At 37.9% G+C, this 14,820-nt stretch overlaps 1 long non-coding RNA gene across 1 annotated transcript; it reads left to right on the plus strand.

The window, feature by feature from the left end:
- Positions 1-13,035: 13,035 nt before the first annotated feature.
- On the plus strand, positions 13,036-14,584 carry LOC308682503. The gene is made up of 4 exons (XR_014029154.1): positions 13,036-13,121; positions 13,224-13,282; positions 13,369-13,467; positions 13,654-14,584. It is a non-coding gene; the product is annotated as an uncharacterized lncRNA (long non-coding RNA).
- The last annotated feature ends 236 nt before the right edge of the window (positions 14,585-14,820 follow it).

A 14,820-nucleotide genomic window follows, 5' to 3' on the forward strand; every position in this document is an offset into this window, starting at 1 on the left:
GTTTAAGTGCATGTGTCTTTAAATGATAATGAGCTTTGCTCACCCCGCCCCTCTGTTCTGTGGGCGTTTTGACACAACACACGTGGAGTGTTGCCTTGACAACAGTTGAGGGTATATTTTGGAGAAAGAATGGCAGCGGGAGTCTCTGAGGACACTGTGCAACCGTATCAATTTGAACCGGAGTCGGACCCTGAACAAGATGACGGCCCCGAAGAAGTTCGACAATTAAGGCTCGAACTGGACGTTTCTGAATGGTTGGTTAACGTAATGTCACTTTGATCTATCTTTGTGTGCACTGGCAGGGTAGAGTAGTGAGATACGAACGCTATGTGTTTACTGATGTATACTTTAGTTCATTGACAGATTGATGTTACAACTAATAGTCATGAAATACTGACCCTCGTTTATAAAGCAGTCTGGTGAGAAATGATTCCCGCAAACATGAAAGCATTGACGTTGATCGTGGGGAATATTCCCTTCGAAAACAAAACTCAGCCACTGCGTCTTCAGCGGTTCGTATTTAGGAACATCAAAATGATGCTGTGTTCCTTATTACACCCAAGAACAGAACACCACAATCGCTTAGACGCCATTCTGCTCATAAACAGTGCTCCAGCATATCAACAATGGCGGACTATGATGACAGCTCGCTCAGGGTGGGTCTGTGTTGAAACGCTGCTGTCAATCAACAATCATGGGAGGGGCGTCCGACCGTGTGACATCACACGGTCAGACGGCTCGATTTGAGACGGGGGAAACATATTTAAAAAAAAACAGAGATTTAAAAAAAAAAACACAGGATGGATTTTTATCATTATATGTTGGTTGTGTACAGAATTTGGAAAAAAAACTGCTTTTGACTGGATCCTATATTAAAGGAACATGCCGGGACTTTAGCTTATTCACCATATCCCCTAGAGTTAAATAAGTCCATACATACATTTTTCATCTCCGTGCGTGCTGTAACTCTGTCTGACGCACCCACCGCTAGCCTAGCTTATCACAAAGACTGGAGGTAAATGGCTCCAGCTAGCATACTGCTTAGAGCCCTGCACGGGGGAAAAAATACAGCCCTAACCGAGACCTGGCCCGTGGTGTTCAAGCCCTAATCCGGCCCCAGCACGAAAACGTCTGCAATTTTCAGCCCGAACCCGACCCGAGACCAACATCAATATCACTTTAAGCTCTCTCTGACGCGCGCTGTCTCTGCTAGACGCACACACATACACACACACGCTACTAGGTAACATTTTATTATAGGCCTCAAACATAACTACCACCACCGACAATCATGCCCACAAATATTAATACAGACTGTCCATTACAGAGAAGCATAAGCATGCAGTAGAGAATATTATATAGCCAAATGTGATCCAGCAGTCAATAAAGATTTACGGCCTACCTTTTTTTTGATGTTTAGTAACTTTACTGAAGAACAATGTTTCAATGAACTCTTCGCCAACTGGCTAACGTTAACTAATAATAAAAATGTAATAAATAAAAAAACACAGTTTTTTCACTGTTTATTCGCGAGTGTTGTGAAGAAAAAGAAAAGCATCCACTGTTGAAGGCTTCAGGCTCATTGTTTCTTGTGGTAATCAAATCAAAATGCATCTTTTCCTGAAGTATTGGGAACTTTTAGTAACTCCCCACGCTCCAACTTCTCCCTGATGCTCTGCATGGTCAGCTGTCAAATGCATTGCACGCGCGTCACATTACTCGCGCGTTGCGTGTGAGGACGTTCAAGGTGGAGATTTATAGCCTTTTCTCACAGCACTTGAAATAATTAAACTTATAGCCGATCCAACATGTTTCAAACGACAATCACCAGTGACAACTGGAGATTCACCAGTTGTAAAACCCAAAAGACTTCGGACTTCGGAGTGGCTAGAGAAAAAAAGGAGACTGCAACTGCCCATGTGAAAACAAGGATAGCCTAAATATCGGCAGGGCTTTTGAAAGATGGCGTGAACTCCATGTTTTAAAGGGGTTCAAAACGGACGCAGAGACGGCTTTATTTTGCTAGACAGGTAAGACAGTTAGTTCAATAGTTCAATTACGTAACAGTAGCGCACTTGTTCGCTTAATTGACACAGTTACAGAGTTTCCTTTGTTGTGCCTTTTTTGTTTTGCTATTATGGTAAATATGAATTATTTTGTGCTAGCTATGAGAGCAATTCACCTCTACTCCGAGAAAATCAAACCCGCCTCCTCCGGTGTCAAGTATTGGATCTGAATCAGTGAAAATTTTCCTGACGTAAGATGTAGGCTATTATAACACGTTTATGCATAATTCAGTTTATTCACCGTTTATTTCACAGCACTGTGATTGTTATTTGTTTGTACAAAATAACTGCTCTTCTATGATTTGCACGGATTGACATGATATGATAAGCGATCATTAGATTTAATCAGCGCGATTTACTGCAATGCTTTTTTTCCCCTTAGTTGGTCAGAACAAAAGTGGATGTTACTTATTCAGACGACATTTTCCAGTGAAAATTCTAATATTGGTCATATTTCCAAAAAGTATAAACTGTGATTCTGAATGCCCGTATCCACACCAGCGCAGTGATTGACAGCCGCACACTCTCCTCAAAACATTGGATTCATCCACGCTGTTTCATGCCGATGTACAACCCACGTAAAGTTGATAATTCCGCAAATAACTGCAATTGCAGATTTCGAACAGAGATGGCGACAAAGAGGAAAAGCTACGGACTGCAGCTTTAAAGGGGGGGTGAAATGCTATTTCATGCAGTTTTTTACACTGTTAAAGAGTTGGATTCCCATGCTAAACATGGACAAAGTTTCAAAAATTAAATTGTACGTTTGAAGGAGTATTTCTGTGCCAAAAATTGTCCTTCCGGTTTGTCACAAGTTTCGGAAAGTTTTTTTTCGAGTATGGGCATGTGTGACGTCAGATGTAACGGAATTTCCTTATACGGGTCATAAGGGCACTTCTCCGGTAAGATCGCGGGCGCGTGCGCACTCGTAGACCAGAGCGAGAGAGCGAAAGCAGTTCGCCATCAAAGCGCTGTGCTCGGCTTTTGGAAGTCAATGTCACCAAAGAAGTGTGTTTTTGGTTGCCAGGGCAAGACAACCCTGCACAGATTCCCAAAGAACCCAGCGTTAAGGGAATAGTGGATGGAGTTTGTTTTTCCGGGGCAAAAACGAGTTGAGCAAGACTGTTTCCCTGCATTTCGACGATGATTGTTTTATAAACAAAGCCCAGATCGACGGATTTGCAGATCGTCTAATGCTTAAGGATCGAGCAGTCACAATGATAAAGGTTCGCGGTCGTGCGTTGGAACCGCAGGCGGTGAGTAAAACTGTTGAACAAATGTATCTGTGTGTTGTTAACGTTACTAGCTCGGCGCGTTAGCACACAGCTTTAGCTGCGCCCACACGGCCCGCCTCCAGCCGCTCGTTTTTTTTCCGGAAAGACTCGGTACAGCCTATCTTTCTTTTATAAATATAATAAAACTAAAGACTTTTTGGAGATATGAACGATGCAATACTACTCTATAGGTACTCAAGATTAACAGGAGATTGAGTGAAAATGTTAATTTTGTTATATAATTCATTGATTGTTCCACATCTGACCTATTGCATTGAAGCATGGGGAAGTGCAAACAAGACTTTCATAGAACCAGTTTTTAAATTACAAAAACGTGCCATTCGCATTGTAAATGGAAGTGAATATAGGGCCCATACAAATCCAATATTTATACAGTTAAAAACCTTAAAATTCAATGACTTATTGGAATATAGCCTTCTAAAAATAATGTATAAAGCTCACCTGAAAATATTACCTGATAAATTACAAAATAGATTCATCAAGAGAGTTAGTAGATTTAATTTAAGAGGAACTGAAGTCTTTCAGAAACCAGAGTTTAGAACAAAATCAAAGGAAAGATGTGTCTCAATACAAGGTGTCAGTCTGTGGAACAATCTAAATAGTGAAATTAAAACTTCGATATCGTTTTTTTGTTTTTAAGAAGAGTGTAAAAGCATTACTAATAGAGAAATATAGTGCTTCTATTTAGCAGGAAAATGTGATATTTGATTTATGACTTTGTGTATGTGCTGCAAAGTAGATGTGTGTTGTAAGCGCACCTCTTTGGAATTGTCATTTAATTTATGTTGATAAGGGGCAGATATTATAAGTTTATCTTCTTTCTGCTCCTTTTCATTTCTTTTCAAAAGAATGAAATAAATAAATATGAATGAATGAATGAATGAATGAATGAAAATGAGCATTTCACCCCCCCCCCCCTTTAAATGTAACAGTCCACTTATGCCATTAACATTTTTAGTTATTACTTATCTTTTCTTTTTCGATTTAGGAATATCTCTCTTTAATAATCTGTTTAATTTGTCATTATATCTAAGACTTCAATGGAAGGACGGATACATGTTTGTCTTCTAGTGAAATCTCGGCTCAGCTATTGTATGAATTTTCTACTTTATTCTCCTGTCAGCATAAGCACTAGGCTTTGTAATTTTTCTAATATAATTATAATACTCTTGCTTATAAACTATTCTTCATTGAACTCCATGTGGGGGTTAAATTCCAGTGTCCTTTTGCATCTCTTTATCTGGACTCTGAAACTTCTCTTTCCCAGTATTAACAGGCAAGAGGTCAGAGCACAGCAGTCTCAAGCCGTCCTTCGGATGAGACGTAAAACCGAGGGCCTGACTCTCTGTGGTCATTAAAAATCCTATGGCACTTCTCGTAAAGAGTAGGGGTGTAACCCGGTGTCCTGGCCACATACACTCATTGGCCCTTACTAATAATCCCCATCCACTGAATTGGCTCTATCACTCTCTCCTCTCCACCTGTAGCTTTTTTTGTGTGTGTGTGTGTGTGTGTGTGTGTGTGTGTGTGTGTGTGTGTGTGTGTGTGTGTTCTGTGGCTGCCGGCACATCATCCCAGTGGATGCTGCACACTGGTGGTGTTGAGGAGAGATCCCCTGATATGATTGTAAAGCGCTTTGGGTGTACAGTAGTATGTATGAAAGAAAGCACTATATAAATGCCTCATTCACTCATTCATTCATTCATTCATTCATTCATTCATTCATTCATTCATTCATTCATTCATTCATTCATTCATTCCAACCAAACAAGAATCGAGAAACAGGAAACAAACACGCTCAGAAACGCAGTGAGACAACATACAAAGACTTTGCAGATAATGAATGAGAAAACCAGGCTTATATGGGTTGAGCTAAACAAGATAATGAGACACAGGTGAATGTGATAATGGATGAAGAGTCTGGGCAGTGAGTTATGGGGAATGTAGTTTGTCAATGTCAATGTCAAAGTTTATTTCTATAGCACTATTTAAAACAACTCAGAGTTGACCAAGTGCTTTACAATCTCATAGATAGCACCATTTACACAAGAAACAAACACACAAACAATAAAAGGGCTTATGCAGTCTCTACACTACATTAAAAGCCAAAGAAAAAAAATGAGTTTTTAACTTGGATTTAAAATCAGAGAGTGTCTGAGCAGTTCTAATACACAGTGGGAGACTATTCCACAGTTTGGGGGCAATAACCGAGAAAGCCCGAGCCCTCATAGTTTGTGAGGGATTGACAATAGTCTGATGTGGAGTGCCCTCTGGTGGCTCTCAAGGGCACTCCAGCTGGCGACCGTTACACCCTGACTCTGTTGTAAATCTCTCCCTACTGAAGGCACCTCGTACTGAGGTGTGGATGGCCGAGAGGGTCCTGGCTGGTCATCTTTCCCCATTTCTAAATGTCTTTCTAGTTGTTACTCTTTGCATTGTTACTTAACAAGTTTATTGTTAATAGTCAATCTCCCATTGTCTTCATTGTCTTTCATTTCTAATTATATTCCTTCAACTACAAATTTTACTCCATCTTGAACTATTATTTAACTTTATATTAAAATAATGTTTACCTGACTTATTTTGTAGTCAGTGCCTCCCTTAAGGATTTTTTTTTTTTTTTTTTTTTTTTTTTACTATTGTTTTAGAGATCTTTAAGCCTCTAGTGTTCTGACGTATGAGCTCTTCTCGCTAATACAGTGTGGGAGACGATCTAACAAGCACAATTTTAATACAGATTTGTATGTTGTTGCTGTAACCTACTTTAATCAGTTTGATGTAACATAAACAAGGGAATGGCATTTTAATTCAACTGAGTTACAGTGACTCATCATACACTTTCCATTAAACCCAAGGATGAACATTTCGACACATGTGCAACCGCTCCTTGCTGGTTGGTGAATTTTGCTTCAATGAGAAATTGTGATTTAGATTTATTAAACCCATCAAGTTAGCCTGGAAATCCAGACCCAAATCTGAAAGATTAAAGGAGAACTTGGTAGCTTTTTTAACTTAATAAAACTGTCTAGAAATCATTTGGATGGTTAAACAACCTGTTCTGGTGATATTGGTGACTTTCCCCGCTCCCCCCAGCGTTCCCAGGCGGAAAACCAAACTTGCAACTTGTTCACTACCGTCCCGGCAAGATAGAAATTGGAAGTCTCGTGAGAAGCGAAAGCGAGAACGAGAACGAGCGTGAAACACAAATTGCTTTACGGCAATTCGACATAAACACACACGCATGTATGATGTATTACCAGATTACCCACCTCGGTAGACATAGCTCCACACGATACAGTTGGCTTGCTCCGATCAAAACAAACGCACATGAGCAGCGGTAGAGAGGGGGAGGAGGCCGCCGCAAGTGAGTTTTTTACGACTGTGTTGTGAAATATACGCCCCCCCCACAGCTGTAGGGGGAGCTCGTGGGGAAAACATGCGATAACAAAAGGGAAAATCAGCGAAGAAGTGACCAGAGTTCGCTAGAGTTGCCGAGTTCGGCTTTAATGGTCTGGCATCGACTAATGAAAATAGCCCAGCTCGAGGGGCGGCACCAATTGCATGCATTTGAAAATCTCACTGCACGCAATTGGTTAACACTATGACCAATCACAACAATAAGCCGCATACCCTTAGCTTCCAGCGGAGCTAACTGTTAGATTAGACTCTTACCGTATCCGGTCGGAAAAAACGTCCACGGATAAATGTTAATGGGATGGAATTTTGTATTTTTATTATCAAACGAATATAGGCTCAATCCTGGCTCAATTCAGTAAAACTGAAAATGAAAGAAAACAAATCAAGTCGAACAAGGGAGAGTTTGCTCATAGCGACTACTTTGAAATGAATTCACAGTAAAATCTGCTCATCTTTTCGTCTTCAGTGGTGGTGATGGATGGAGTGATGGGTGGAGGAGAACAATGGAGGTGAGTAGGTGGCCGTTTTCTGTTTCGGCCGTTCTCACAAAATAAAACCTTGTTTTCAGAGAGAGTGTCGAATAAGGACAGGCCCGGTTCCAGAATCAAATATCTGAGGGTGCTCTAGTCTATAGTGCAGATGTGCAAGCACGTTGAAAGATTTACAAGTTTACAAAATTTAAAGTCATTTAGCTACTTTTAAATAATTATAACAGCATTTCAAAAACATTTTGATGCGAAAATTCTAATATCTATAAATTAAATTAATCTGCATTTGCATAGCTCAATGCATGTCAAATCTGTTTTGACATGTCATATTTTTGTCCCATATTATGATTATTACTATGTCAGTCATTGCAATTTACCGCATTTCAAGGTTAGCACTGCCGCACAATCAGCTGTGAATGTTTATCTTTAAACTATAAATAACGGAGTGATAAGTATACACAATGTTATGTGAACTCTCTGTCCAGCAGATGGCACCAGTGCAACATGAATTAATACAAGGACGCAAATATCATGTGTTCAAACAAACATCCCATCTAACAAATGTTGGTTCTAAGAACGTTTTCCGAACATTCTGTTTTGAACAGTCGGACTTTGAACCTGTAGGACTTACTTTCTTTTCTTAAAAGAAGATCTTTTGAAGAATGTTGGGAACCAATCTTGTTTGGTCTGTAAATATATCTAAATACCAATTTAGATGCAGCTTCTGGAAAAAAAAGAAAAAAAAAGAAAAAAGATTCAAGGCCGTTTTAGCCTAAATGTTTATGTGTAATAAATTCTATGTTGAATCAAAATAATTCTCATTTAACACAATAATGTCTTTAAATGATCTTTTGGGGGTAATTCCTCAGCCTATCTGCACATCATGTAATTGATTATAGGTAAAAAAATTGTAATCACTTGACAGCCCATATATATATATATATATATATATATATATATATATATATATATATATGCAGACTTATTATTATAAATGTTTATAGATTTAATTTTTTAACCGTGATTAACTATTAATTATCATTAATACACACTAATATAATGTATCTTGTTTAACACGTTCGTTTTGTAATCACTTGTTATGTCCAGCAAATTAAATCATCAGATTGAAGGGTGATTCCCACATAACTGTATTTTTCTGCAAGCTTTTTACAAGAATAATTGAATTTTTTTCCAAAAAAGGATATTTGGAGACTCCAAAAGGACACCAAATGACCAAATGATATTGGTTGTCGACTAGTTTCTTCTTTGCAGATTTATGAAGTTATGGCACAATAAATTACTCTTTCATTACTTCTGCCACGGGAAAAACTGCACATTGCACTCACTTTCAGAAAATTGTTTGGTGTAATAAAATTCCAAATTTAGGGGTGAAGGGGCACTTTATCCCCCAGTACCGCCCCTGCCTTTGAGCAGTTTGTTAGGCTAATGTTTTGTTCACGTTGACAAATCAGTTATAAGTCAAATGCATTTTTTATTTTATTGACCACAAGATTATTGTTTATAATTGTTGAGAGGGGCGCTTTGATTCATTTTGGAAAATGCACGTGCTGGTTTGCATAATGGACACAGGGACTGAAGGGGTTAATGCTGAACAGACACTGCAGGACTGAATGGACGTATGACGTCATCTAGTTACATTTAGCCACTTTTAGCGAAGGCGTTTGCTACTTTCCTTTGAGAATAGTTTGCAACCCTGCGTTCGCTTTATAAAGAGCAGTTGTTTGCGAGGGCTTCGGGCTTTGTTCGCCGTCTGAGACTTCAGAGGTTGTTGCCACTTTCACTCTTCATTCTGTATTTAATGTTGCCCCAAGTTAGGGATGGGCAAAACGAAGCCTCATGAATCACTGAGGCTTTCCCCTGACTGTTCCGGGAAAAGATTGAAAGCTTCGAGAGTGTCGAGAACAGCGCCACCTGGTGCTTATTTAAAATAAAGCAGCCAGAAGCCTCTGGCAGATGAAGCAACCACAACACACTCCATAGTTTCAATGTTATGTGTACAAATAAAAGCCTTACATGTTTGTGTTTGATTTGTTCATTTAAATAAATTCATTTTCCCATTAAAGTGTGACAATGAAATATTATATAAGCTTATATGATTCAATAAGATTTAATGCAGGCGTTCTCTCTCTCTCTCTCTCTCTCTCTCTCTCTCTCTCTCTCTCTCTCTCTCTCTCTCTCTCTCTCGTTTCCGTTTGCGCATGCGTGGATGAGTGATTGCGAGAGGTGTGTGAGCGTCTGAGTGAGTGCTGACGGTGTTTCTTTCTGTAAGTTTTTCCTTACATCTCCTTCTTTTTCTTGCGGATCTGTTATTGTTTTTAGGGTGTAATTTAAACTTTTTGTGTCAAGTGCTGCTGAAATGGGGACGCATTCTGATGGTCTTTCGTTTTTAACCGCACGGCATGGATGTAAATGCATGCCGGACGAATCAATCAAAGTCGAAGATGTTTTAAATGCTATTGGAGATGAGTTAGGTGCTCGTAATATCTTATCGGCATCTAGAATGAATAAAGCCATTGTTGTCTTTCTTAAAGAGGAGTCTATGGTAGACGTTTTGGTTGAGCGTGGTTTGTCTGTAAGAGATGTTTTTTTGTCAGTTTTACCGCTATCTAATCTGGCAAAAAAAGTGATGTTATCTAACGTACCCCCGTTCATTCCTAATGACTCATTAGAGCGCTTACTTGTTCGCTACGGCAAATTAGTGGGGCCTTTAAAGATGATTCCTCTTGGCCTAAAAAACCCCGAGTTGAAGCATATAATGTCTTTTAGGCGCCAAACACACATGGTGTTGAATGCAGATTGTCAGTCTTTAAATGTCTCTGCAAAGATGACTTTACAAGGCAAGGATTACACAATATTTATTAGCACAGAGTCGATGAAATGTTTTAATTGTGGCCGATATGGACATATAAAGCAGACGTGCCCATTAAATGTTGAGGCTGTGAGTGTTGTGGAAAATGAGGATGAACCTGCAAATGTACAGCAAGTAATTCCAGCTACAGAAAACCATAGTGCGGGTGAGAAAAATGAAGAACAAGTTGGGACGATGACTCTGTCTGGTGATAGAGCACATCAAATTGTACTTGAATCACCAAGCAATGTGAGTGCAAATGAACATTCTATTGATTCAGATGCACTTTTGAATGATGGAGGTGGAAATGACTCTGTAGTAGTTGCTGCGGAAAAAAATGAAGTGGATGATTCTGATGCACAGATTAAGTTTGCGGGGGAGACTCAAATGCTGGTTGAAAATTTGTCACAGAATATAACAGACTCACCACTAGAGCTAGAACAAGTTGAATCTCAGTTGATTGACTATGATAGTGCTGATAGTGATACATCAGATGAAACGGGTGTGACTGAATTAAATTCTCAAGGAAATTCTGAAGGAAAAGCCTCCAGTTTTAAACTGAAGTCTCTTTATTCTGTTCAGCAGATTAATAATTTCCTTGATGCTACATTTAATCAGCGAAAACCTAAGCTTGAGATTTATTTTCCTGATTTACAACTTTTTGTTGAATCTGTTTCTATGGCTATGAGAAAAGCTACACTTGATGAAATTGACCAGCCCAAACGTTACAGACTTAAGAAACACATCAGTGCTGTTAAGCAGAAATTGAAAGTCTGTCATAAGAAATAATATAGCCATGATTCTCCATGCATTTATTTTTCTGGGGGTTTTTTTGTGCCCCTTTTTTATTTACCACATGACATTCTTAAACATCGGGACCTTTAATGTTAATGGTTGCCGGGGCACAACTAAGAGAGCTGCTTTATTTGATTATTTAATCTTTAAAAAAGCAGATATAATCTTGCTTCAAGAAACCCATACAGATTTACAAAATCAGGCACACTGGGTTAGAGATTGGAAGGGAAACACTTTATTGAGTCATGGAACAAATTTAAGTGCAGGTGTTGCCATGCTCTTTTCGTCTCGTATTGGTAATCAACCAGTAATGCTTGAAATTATGCCTGGTAGAATTTTGCGAGTAGATATTACTCTTGGTGAAATTGATTATACCTTCTTTAATGTTTATGCACCAAGTGTTGGTCAGGAGCGTGTACTTTTCTTTGGAAAACTTTCTGATGCTTTGTTACAGTGTTCTCAAGATAATGTGGTTGTAATGGGGGGGGGGATTTTAATTGTACAATAAATCCATCTTTAGATCGGAATCATGATGAACCCCATCCATTATCTGCTGGAATTTTGAAAAATCTGATTGATTTCCATGACTTTGTAGATTTATGGAGAGAGGCTTTTCCTGGGATGAGACAATATACTTGGTTAAAGAGAAATTCAAATAGATTGTCTGGAGCCAGATTGGATCGGTTCTATGTTAGAAAAAGACACAGAGATATTTGTTTTAATAGTTGTATTTCTCCCTCCTTTCTCTCTGATCACCATTATTTTTCAATGTCTGTCTCGGTTATATCTTCTAAAATCTATAAATCACAGTGGCGTTTCAATAATAGACTTTTACAAGATCACAATTTTCTTCAATCTTTCAATATTTTCTGGGAATCTTGGAGAGAAGAGAGAAATAGATTTCAGTCACTAAGTCAATGGTGGGATATTGGTAAAGTCCATATAAAGATATTTTGCCAACAATATACACTCTTAGAAGGAATGTGTAGAAAAATTACACAAATTATGTGTAACACTCTAATTTACACATTTTGTGTCAATATTAACTAAAACTGTGTATAAAAAAAAATCTATTTTACACATATCCATGTGTAGTTTAAAGTTTACACAACTTGGGTATTTACTCAAAGCATTTAACACATTATGAGTAGACTGATGTGCTTACACATTTTAATGTGTTAATTTTTATAACGCGACCGTTATTTAAATTAGCTAGTCAAACTGAACCAACCAATAAGGTGACTTTTGAGTGAACATAATCCAGTTCCAGTCAGTTGCAGTTCAGTAACGTTAACGTTAGTAGATAAAAGTCTGTTAACGACAGCAACTATTTTGTTTTTACTATATTGTTGAAAATAAAACATGTACCTTATCACTTCGTTATCGACTACCCCTCGCGTCAAAACTGTTCGTGAAAACCACCTCTTTACCAGGGAGGAGATGATTCGCGCCGAATCACGCCGGTGATGCTCAAAGTCATGAGGTAAGCTGTACTTGAATTATTTTTTTTACTCATGTTCATTTTCAAAAACAATATTTCCTGCTACTGTTATTTTAATACTGGCTTAAAAGCTAGGTTACGACGAGATTTTGCGGGCAAAAAACTCGACTTTTGTCATAGTGTAACGTTAGCAGTTAAAGTTAGGTGAAGAACGGCTAAACCAAGCAGCTTTATGTTGACCATGCTGCGAATTTGCGTGGAAACCCCGATTCAAAATCGGCATAATTTTTTTCCACTTTCACACGAAATTCCAGATAATGAAGAGACCTTTATTAATGGATTTTACACGCAAAATTTCGCCAAGCAATGGTAGCTAAACGTGACCGCACCTAGATTGTAACTTACAGTGCTACTCGATTTACAATACACAAAATGTTATTTGTAAGGGTGTTTTAAAAATCGTCTACTCTTTATTAATTTGATTAACGTTACGTATAAAATGTAATCGTAGTAGTGGATTTGAAAGTTTGCTGAAATGATTAGCAATATGTCATAAGTGCTCTTGAGTGATGTGCAGGCTAGGTAACGTTAACTGTTAGCATACAATAACGTTACATGTGCTAACTTTATATAAAATAAGTGACCTTTGCATTATGTCTAATATTTATTACACAGCAAATGAACCAATCAGAAGATGGACCATTTTCCACCGACCACCGTGTTCAGTCTCACCAGATTTAATTTATTCAGGTAAGCATTGCAGTAAAACTCACTAAATCATTAATTCATATCAAATCAAGGATTCTAAACAACTTAAGTTTTTATTTTTGCATTTATTTGATCTATTATTAGGCCAAGGAGTCCGACCTGACCAGGAAGGTGCCTAATAAGCATAGCCTATCAGCGCACAGGTAGGTTAACTACTGAGGGAAAGAAAAAGATCATCACATGGGGATTTCTTGCATCATGTATCTTACTGTGTATTTGTCTCAAACAGCTGTCCCTTCACTGCAAACAAGTTGAAATTGGCTAGCCTAAATCCCTGATTGCAGTTAAGCCTACGAATCTCAGCATTTTTGGAGAGAATTAAGGAAATGTAAGTATTAAAATTTAATCTGGCATAATTTAGTTTACAGTTCAACTGAAATGTTTGAATGTGCTGACAAAAGGGTGTTACTTACAAATATATATATTCTGAATTATAGTATGATGGAGATTAAAAACAATTTGATGCTTGTGTAATTTTCTCCTCTCTCTCTCTCCCTATTATATTTTTATATAGTGTTGGAACTGCGATCTTCTCTGAAGAAGAACTGAGCACATTTGTGTTGGTGGACACGTTTGCATCCAGGAAACAGGGGACTGATGCATATGTCACACTTTTCTGGAAACACTTCAGGAGTTTCAAAGTCGCGATCTGATTGGTTGAATTCTACAGGATGTTCGGGAGATGTGAGTGTCGTGTTCTTTATCGGTTCGCCTGGAAACAAATGCCGTGACACCAAAACCCCTCGTGGAAGAAGAATGCTATTGTGCTTACAACTGTGACAATGAGCGCTTACCAGGATCAACTAAACACTGGATTTTCAAAAGTACTTGAAGTTCGCGGCTCCATTGTTTAACGTTCTTGAATGAATAATTTATTAGATGCAGCCAGTCTGTTATTGTAGGGACATCAACATCATATATTATCACGCCCCTAAACATGACGCAGAACAAAACGAACTGTGATTGGTTGCGTTACATGTCAGTCAAACGTCCTCTTGGGTGGTCCAGACATTGATACTAATAATGAGAACTGTTTCTTGAGCATCAAATCATCGTATAAGAGTGATTTCTGAAGGATCATGTGACACTGAAAACTTGGAGTAATGATGCTGAAAATTCAGCTTTGATCACATGAATAAAATATTTTTTAAATATATTCAAATAGAAAACAGCTGTTTTACATTGTAATAATATTTCACAATATTTACTGTTTTTACTGTACTTTTGTATCAAATAAAATATTTGGTGAGCATAAGAGATTTCTTTCAAAAACATTAAAATGCTTAATATTTTCTAAACTTGGCCACCAATGTACATCAAGCCAAAAATGTTTTGGAAATAAGTGAAATTATTTTGAAGGTGGGGAAGTGTGTCATGTTACCTAATGAGATTGAGAAAATAACTGTTTTATCCTATGTTGGACATTTCCTTTTTGACTGCTTTAAATTGTATTGTTCTATTCTGGATTGAATTTAATTGTTGATATGTCAGTCATAATAAATAAGATAATCAACCACAGACTTTATTTTGTCAAATGCTTATTTTGTTTAGGATTTAGGATTTTAGATACCTTTCTTAACACAGTGTGTGTAGCCAAGGATAGCACATAATGTGGTAATGTTACACATGTTTACACATCTTTTACACATATTTTACACATGTTTACACATCTTTTATGTTA

Source organism: Scardinius erythrophthalmus (assembly GCF_964197995.2).
Source record: "Scardinius erythrophthalmus genome assembly, chromosome: 2".
NCBI lineage: Eukaryota > Metazoa > Chordata > Actinopteri > Cypriniformes > Leuciscidae > Scardinius > Scardinius erythrophthalmus.